Raw genomic sequence first — 8,165 nt, forward strand, 5'->3', positions numbered from 1 at the left:
GAAGGGTTCACATTTGAAGGTCACGGAGATCATTACGTAAAACGTGTCATGCAGTGGTGTAGAGGTTGGGTGATAAGGGGGCGTGTTTCATCATTATCAAGCAGGTACAATGGCCGCAAGGCTTAAGAGGTTAGGGTGCGAAAAAAAATCGTACAAAAGGAGAGAGAAAAGGCGATTGAAATCTGTCGAGTGAGCATCTCCGACACGGCAACGACCGCAGCCCACTATTTGTCGCCAACTTTCTTTTTCACCGTATTGAACCAGTTCGCAATCATGGGTACATACTAATTTTTTAAAAGTCGTGAATCCATTCTATCTCGTGTCGTGTCTAGTTGTTAATTTGATATGACAAGTTTTAATTGAAAGTTTATTTTCGAATTGTTTTTTGTATAGTTAACTATGGCGTTGTGCTGCTGTTGGTTGTTGTATCGTTGATGACTGGGTCGACCACGAGTGTACCGATGTCTGGGTATGGTGGATTCCAAGCAACAGCAGCGAAAGAATAGTACACCACGTTGCAGCCTTAATACACAACAACGTCAACATAAGCAACACCTACTTACTACACTGATGCTCGTAAGTACTACACCACCTAGGCTCCAAGACTACACGAAAACTTACGTTTCCCTGAGCGACCTGTGAAACACGAAAGTATTTCTCTGCCCCGAGTTACACAGAGTTACATCACCAAAGCGCCTGAGTACTACACTGAGGCTCCCAATTACTATTCTGATCATAGCTACTACACCGAGGCTGCAGCTTGTTACACCACCAAAGCGGTCGAGTGCTACACCGAAGCGTCCAAGTACTACACTGAAACCTACTGCCGCGCACAATTTGTCACCAATTGCCTTCTTCATCGTATTGATCCTGTTCTCAATAACGGGTAAATATTGATTTTTATTTTTAGTCGTGAATCAATGCAATTCTTTTTAGTTGTTGATGCAAACAGTTAAAATAGAAAATTAATTTTCAAATTGTTTATTGTATAGCTAACTATGGCTTTATGTTGCGTTTTGTTTTTGCATTGTTGATGGCTGTGTCCAACATGGGTGTACCGATGTCTCATGGGAATGGCGTATAGCAAACCGCAACGCCGCTGCCTTACTACACAACAACAACAACATACGCAACATTCGGTTACTACACCACCAAGTCTTAAGAGTATTACACCGAAACTTATGATGCCCCGAGCTACTACACCGAGGTCCGAACTATAAGTCTGCCTGAGCTACATTACCAAAGAGCCGGAGTACTACCCCAAAGCGCCCAAATACTACATTAAAACCTACGCTGCCCCGAGCTACTACACCGACGCCCCGAAGTTTTAGTCTTTTCAAATGCAGATTAATGAAATTACATTAATAACAATTCGTTAACACAATACATTTTATTCTATGTCTATGTTAACTACATAAAAATAAATTTATTATTCATTAATCACATGAGTAAATAAATAAATATGACTAATAATATTAATCCGTCATAATACACTGCAAACCTTCAAATTTATCAACATTTCTCTAAATTTAAACTTAATCAAATGCTACTCACCACAACCATACTGCATTTGCAATTGTCTTCAAATTAAATAACAGCAAAAAACTAGATCTGGGAAAAGTAGAAATATTTTAGAGATTAACAAGTATGAATGCAAAATGTAAATTTGAAATGTTGTACATTAAAAGCCACAGTTATAATTTTTTAATCCTGGACAAAAGAAGTACCTTGCAAATGCAGACTATTTAGTTTAGGGGAGACATAGCTTGCATTATTGGATTGACCTGTTTGATCTCTGTTTACACGAGCACTAAGGTCAACTTCAGCTGAAATCTTCTGAAAACATTGAGCAGCCAAGAATACAATAAGAATCATTAGCTAAATGTTGTGTTATTTGGAACCGGTTAAACTTACCTCAAAATCCTAATCTGAATTTGTTCTTATTTTGTAAAGTAACTTTTGATGTGTAGTGCGCGAACTTAGGAGCAGACGAAGTATCCCCAAAGGAATCTATTTAGTAGACAATCTATTATGTAGTAGACAACCTGTCACATTCCAATGCTGCTCTCCAATTATCAATGGCCATCGTAACCTACAGAAAAAAAGAAAGATTTATCACAAGTAAGACAAAGTGCAGAATTACAGGAAGAAAGTTAAAGGGGTGATTATTAATTTAATTAGATGTCCAGTTCCTAGAGTGAGGATCGAATGAGCCAGTTACATAATGTTGTTTTCAGATAGGGTAGTGTGGAAAGAATTTTTCATCTTCACCATCATTTTTGAGATCTACTTAACATTTGCTGTTGCCTTGTAGTATGCTACAGTGAATAGAAAAGCATTCTGAATAACTGGCAGGCACTATCCAAGCACTGTTGCCCAGGTTATGAAACATCTGGAATCACTTGCAGACAAGGCACATGAACCAATATTACTGCCTTGTTTTCAGTGTAGAAGTTGGACTTGGACTGGTGAAGTAGTGTGGTTGTTGAAGTGTGTGTCCATCATCACCTTGGGATTTCGTCTGTTGTGATGCTGTGTGGTGGCTTGTTGATGAAATTTTGCAAGGAGATCGTTACGTGGTATCAAAGTTGTTTGTTACCTTTGTTTGTCAGTTCTTTAAATTGAGTGTCACCGAGCTACAGCGGACATATTATGTTACTTTCAAACGTTTCTTCTTTCTGACACTAGACGGCATAGCCTTTGATCATTTTTATCTTTCAGAATCAGTTTAGTTACGTTTACTTTGCACATCTCTGTAAAGATTTCTCAATGCTACTTTAAAAAAATTTTGGATGATATCTGTCAGTTTCTGTTTCAGCAACAAAGCTCATTTGTTAGATTTTTAATTATGTGTATTTTTTTTCTACTTCCGGTTTTCTTATTTCAGTCAGTAGTTCAGTAAATATTCATTCGACGTACAAAATAACCACATATTCGTGATCCTCGTCAAATTTGTGGTGAAGTTCATGTTTTGTTTTGTACGTTTTCGAACTTTCGGTTTTGAAAATTTTCCTGAACTATAGTTCAGGAAAATTCTCGATTTTGGCCAAATTCTGGATTTCGTTTAAATTATACTGGATCGACCCCAAATTTCACGTAGATCGCGAATATTTGGTTTATTTGGTCGGCAGCTCAATGGTTGTGGCGCTATCGCTTACTTCCGGTACACTTCCGGAAAATTTGCATAAAACTAGCAAGTGAGCTTTGTTCTCTGCACAATTCTAAAGACTCCTTGCCAGTTTCAGCAAACAGAAATGCTCTTTTTGATTACTTTTTTTTACTTTTGTGAATATCTAAAGCCGGTCAGTTTTGGACGTGTCTAATAGATGGCGTGAAGGAATTTTGTTTTGTCAATTGTGGGCTTATGGCGGCTCGTTGTCTAAATCTATCTTCAGCTACAGCTATTTTCTTCGAAAGTTACAAATGAACACATAGGTAAATTCGAGTGATTTCGTTTGTAACTTGGCGGTGATGTGTTCTATTCCGTGTTCATATTGGATAACCTTAGTGTTTCTCATCAACTTACAGAAGGAAACGTAGCCTACCGTTGACTATTTTGTTCAAAATGTGCCATCGAAATGACACAGGTAACTACCAACACTAGCTTTATTTACAGTATTGTTGAAACATAAATTCTTCTCATCTTTTATTAGGATTCATTATAATTATCTGCTGTAAGAACTGGACTTGCTAGATCACCAACCCTATCACAGACCAATCTCTCATTCAATCTTCAAGAGAACCTTGACTAACTGTTTGGTGGTTTAAGGTGTAAGTTCACTTGTCATGTCACGGAACTTTCTTTGTTGCAGTCTAATATCAATATGTATTCAAAGTATTGATCTGCACTCACATGTATCTAATGTTGTAAGACGATTTCGACTGCAGTATACTGATTTCTGTTTAATTATTCTTTTAGATTATAGTTTTCAAGCACATTGATGACACAAATTATTAACAAGGTGACTTAATTTTCTTGTTTTTTATTTACAGGTTTGAAACTATAGGTTTAAATTTGCATGACAAACCTTAAGAAAAGTTATGTTGAAGAAAAAGGACTGACTGATAGTCAACAAAGTACGCTACCTTGTTTGGTAACCTGTTGGCTGCTTGCCTGCTTCCCTTGAATCTCCTTTTTTACTTCCTTAAGCTTGATTTAAGGTATTGCTTTCTGTTGATCAAATATTGTTGAAAATTATTGTCGAACTAATAAATGTTCATTCTGTCTTCAGGGTAACTCCTTTGCTACTTATCATCATGGACTTCATCCATTGGTGATGCTGAAATTCAGGAGAATGCTGTCATTTAAGAGTCAAGACTGATAAATTGTGTAGTTGTTAGATGAAACAAGTGCGTTATTGGGCTCCCTCGCTAACCATTGGCCGTGTAATCTCCCTGGCTGCAGTCAATTAAGGCAGTCTCCTCCTGTCTTGATTGACTGATGTGCGAGTTTCAAAAGCAGTTTATCACCCAAATGAGACAAAAGGAGTAATATCAGTTGTTTTAAAATTAGCACAAAAACACATTTGTTTTGAACCGGACGCTTTGTTTATTGAAATAACAGTTATGGTTGATTATATAATTTGTTTTTATTCAACTAAATTTATTTAAAGTTAATATTGTTATATTGTTAATAATTTTTTTTTATTCTTTTTTGTTAATAAATGATTTTAAGAATAAATATTTTGTAATTTTTTTTATTGCAACATTTGACACAAGTTTAAAAAATTTCAATAATAAATTTACAAATAGAACATAATATTGCAGATGTTTCTTTGATACACAAATAATAAGTGAACGAAATAATTAGGGTTGAGGTAATTTCGTCATCCAGGATGACGGATCCAGGGTTTTGTCGCATTATATCATGTTGAAAAATTCAATCATACACGATGAACTTTTTTTTATCAACTCAGCAACGTACCGGCACAGCGACTTCAGGATGACACCAGAATCAGTTACTGCAAGGACTTCAGCTCAATTCAGGATAATATCTTGAACAGGAATCAGATCACAAAACCAATGAACATTTTCACAACACTGAGGAAAAAAAATTAATCAAGTCTTAAAATTTTAAATTTTCTAATGGTCAATTTACTTAAATTTAAATCAAGATTTTAACTTGTGACTGCACAAAGTATTATAATAGAAAACAAGACATTTTCAAAGAAGCAGTTAATAAATTCAGTCAAATTACCATTTCTTCAGTTAAATCTTGCAGCGTTGTTTCAAGTATTTCTTTAACATTTTTGGAGAACACCAGCTGCGTTAACTGCATGCAGCAGGTTGAATACATAATCACCACCAAGGCAAATGCATCAAATTGTCAAGTCCTGTTGCAAAAAAAGAAATTATTCATTTACAAATAAACATGTACCAGATGTAAAAAGCACAATGGAAGAAAAAAAGGATTTAGTCATGTCAAGTTTAAAGTAAAATCAATTTCAAGCAACAGAATATTATCTTAATTACAAGACAAGGTTACATCAAAATTTTGTAAAAAGAAATGGAATTTCATGATCAAAAACTAAATTACAATTTAGCAAAAGCTGATGGGGCAGTTCACTATCTTTTCACAAAAATTTACAACCCAGTACAATATTATAATTGCAATTTGAAAATTCCTAAATTACAACCCAATGTCACAATAGATTTACCATTTCAAGATGGCTACATTGCTGTCACACTCCAGGATGATACCAGCAATGAAGATTACTTTCAGAACCTGCAGCGCAACTTGACTTGGACTCCCTTTCAACATCTGGCTGCAACAAACCACCTGAAAGACAGTAATGAAGGTTAAAGTTAACCAAATTCTCAAATACTTAACAAGATAATGAAAGAAATCTCTTACCCAAACATGTACTGCACACCAAATAGACACCAATACAACTCGAACTGACTTTAAAACCTATCAAGCAAAAGAACATTAATGAACACCAATAACATTGAGATGTGAAAAAAAAAATATTACAAAGTACATAAAAAATTGAAATTCTATCTTATGCTCACAATTATAAAAAGAATGATTCAGACACTCAGTTGTTAAGGCATTGAGTCCTTCAAATTTGAAGCTGGCACCACACTCTACTGACAGCATACAGCACTTCCCTCACCAGCACCACAGACTGCATGCAGATGCTCATCACAACAGTGGATGGTCTTCATACAACAGTTCACCACACCATTAACCAGCTGGCTGCAACAAATACAAGTGGACATTGGACTGCCTTGAAAAAGCTCAACTTTACCAAGCCATTAATCCTACTTGAAAAGAATCTTAATTATTATCAAAGGAAAAAGTATTAAGTGACAATGATAATTAAATACATCATTCCTATTTCTTACCATCCAGCAATTAGCCAACAAAGCCTACAGGGAGAAGACTTCAAATGTCAAGAACAGATGTGTATCATAGGCAAGACCCAAAGAATATAGGAATTAAGCTGAAGTACTTTCACTGTTCTTCAAACACCTCAGCAATCAAATTTTGATAATGAATCTAGAAGTGGCAAGATAGTATAATATACCTAGAATTATAAAAAAAAATCTGAAAAATTGTGACATTCAGAAACCATAATGAATCAAAACCTCTTATTACCTTGAGGAGATTTGTGAAGAAGAATGTTGAAGTTGCCGACACTGACCACGAACACCGTAACTAACAGCACCCGCAACAGAAATGACGTAAGCGACATGAGCTAACGAGTGTCATGTTGCTAACACAGAAAGTTGCCCCCTGGTGGACAAACTCTGAAGTCAATACGGTTACTAAAACAGAAAATTCTTTTGTTTAATTGAAAAAATTCATTTACCATTAAACATCAAGCCTGCACAAGCTCCATTTCAACGCATCTCTACTGGAGAACCACTGCACCCCAAACAGCCACAACAAAACAAGTCAATTATCAAACCGTCCATGAAAACCTATAAGCACAATGCAAAAGAACATTTGTGAACCAATAACATTGATTACATGAAAAATAAGATTTCAAAATACAACTTTCAAATTAAAACAAAATAAGCAAGTTTAACATAAGCTTACAACTGTAAAATTAAGCAATCAAATATTTATTTTAATTAAGGCGTCACAAAGACTTCATTTAGGATTATTAAGAAAAATGGGAATTTCAATTCCTGTTCCGAATGGCAAATCTCTACAAGCTGATGACTATCTTTCCATAAACGATGTCTTGTTTAGAAGCAGGAAATAGTTGCTTCATTAAAACAAGTTCATGTTAAACAGTTTTAACTTCAATTAATTCTCAACTAATAAGATGCATAGGCAGTACACATATATATTGACAAATGTAAGGCCAAATGCTAACCCTTGATACATCCTACAATTCTACAAATACATTATTTCCATTTCACATTTCCTATTTACATCCCAATTTTGTCTCACAATATATTAGAGAGTAGAGAACCTCTTAAAGATTAACCTTAATTCCACGGCAGCTATCAAGTACAAGTAATGCTATGACTATAGCTTGGACTTCATCCAGGCTGTTTAAGATAAATAAAAGCTCAATTACTATCAGAATCTAAGTCAGAGAATTTTAATTCAAAGAAAGTCTTATTTCTACGTTAATCAACATTTTACTTTCACTGATTTAGACGTGCAACATGCAGCAAGAGACGACATTTTGAGGGGAAAGTACAGCAGCCAACATAACCAGATGGAATTTCGAAGTCGAAATTGAATGCCATGTAACCCGTAAATTTACTAAACAAAAATTTAAATTTAATAACCTCATAGAATAAAAACAGGACTTACCATTTTGAGCCGAAAATGTCAGGGAGTTTCCTGCAAGACTGAACCAAACGACCAAACATTCACGGACAGCGTCTCCGATGAAAAGAAAAAGAACGAGATAGAAAGGGGGAAGGGGCTTTTTGCTTTTAGGCTTTAGCTTAGAGCCTTTGAAGCTTTGATGACCCGTCCCCCGTACATCCATGCCGAATACCAATACAGGGCTGAATAATTCAATCCCTAAACACTCTGAAATATTTAGCCACCTAGTGACAGCCCTTAGCATCCACGCACCACGGACGCCTAGACGCCAAAGAGTTGGACGGAAAATAAAATGTTGGGTTCTTTTCGGCGTTACACACTTTTCATTAATATTTACGAATTTTGAAACCGAAAGTAGGTAAAGAATTTC

The 8,165-nt window shown here is 35.5% G+C and overlaps 3 long non-coding RNA genes across 9 annotated transcripts in view; 2 read left to right on the plus strand and 1 right to left on the minus strand.

Annotated features, from left to right (window-relative positions):
- The window catches only part of LOC124311595, a 61,207-nt gene extending 59,723 nt beyond the window's left edge, over window positions 1–1,484 (plus strand). For 5 of the 7 annotated variants that reach the window (XR_006909960.1, XR_006909958.1, XR_006909961.1 and 2 more), the window contains 2 exons: window positions 394–886; window positions 993–1,484. This is a non-coding gene — a long non-coding RNA (uncharacterized LOC124311595). Of the gene's footprint in view, window positions 1–138; window positions 278–393; window positions 887–992 lie in introns of those variants that run through there. The other 2 variants (XR_006909957.1, XR_006909956.1) reach the window with 2 other exon arrangements.
- Window positions 1,485–3,293: 1,809 nt separating this feature from the next.
- On the plus strand, window positions 3,294–4,631 carry LOC124311671. Its single transcript, XR_006910109.1, has 4 exons — window positions 3,294–3,587; window positions 3,654–3,771; window positions 3,994–4,161; window positions 4,233–4,631. It is a non-coding gene; the product is annotated as an uncharacterized LOC124311671 (long non-coding RNA).
- Window positions 4,632–4,740: 109 nt separating this feature from the next.
- On the minus strand, window positions 4,741–7,894 carry LOC124311574. Its single transcript, XR_006909907.1, has 10 exons — window positions 7,778–7,894; window positions 7,443–7,506; window positions 6,816–6,927; window positions 6,602–6,753; window positions 6,349–6,502; window positions 6,013–6,279; window positions 5,855–5,911; window positions 5,658–5,779; window positions 5,198–5,333; window positions 4,741–5,040 (listed from the first exon to the last, which is right to left on the minus strand). It is a non-coding gene; the product is annotated as an uncharacterized LOC124311574 (long non-coding RNA).
- Between the last annotated feature and the right edge of the window lie 271 nt (window positions 7,895–8,165).

The sequence above is a fragment of the Daphnia pulicaria genome, chromosome 8 (assembly GCF_021234035.1).
Source record: "Daphnia pulicaria isolate SC F1-1A chromosome 8, SC_F0-13Bv2, whole genome shotgun sequence".
Lineage (NCBI taxonomy): Eukaryota > Metazoa > Arthropoda > Branchiopoda > Diplostraca > Daphniidae > Daphnia > Daphnia pulicaria.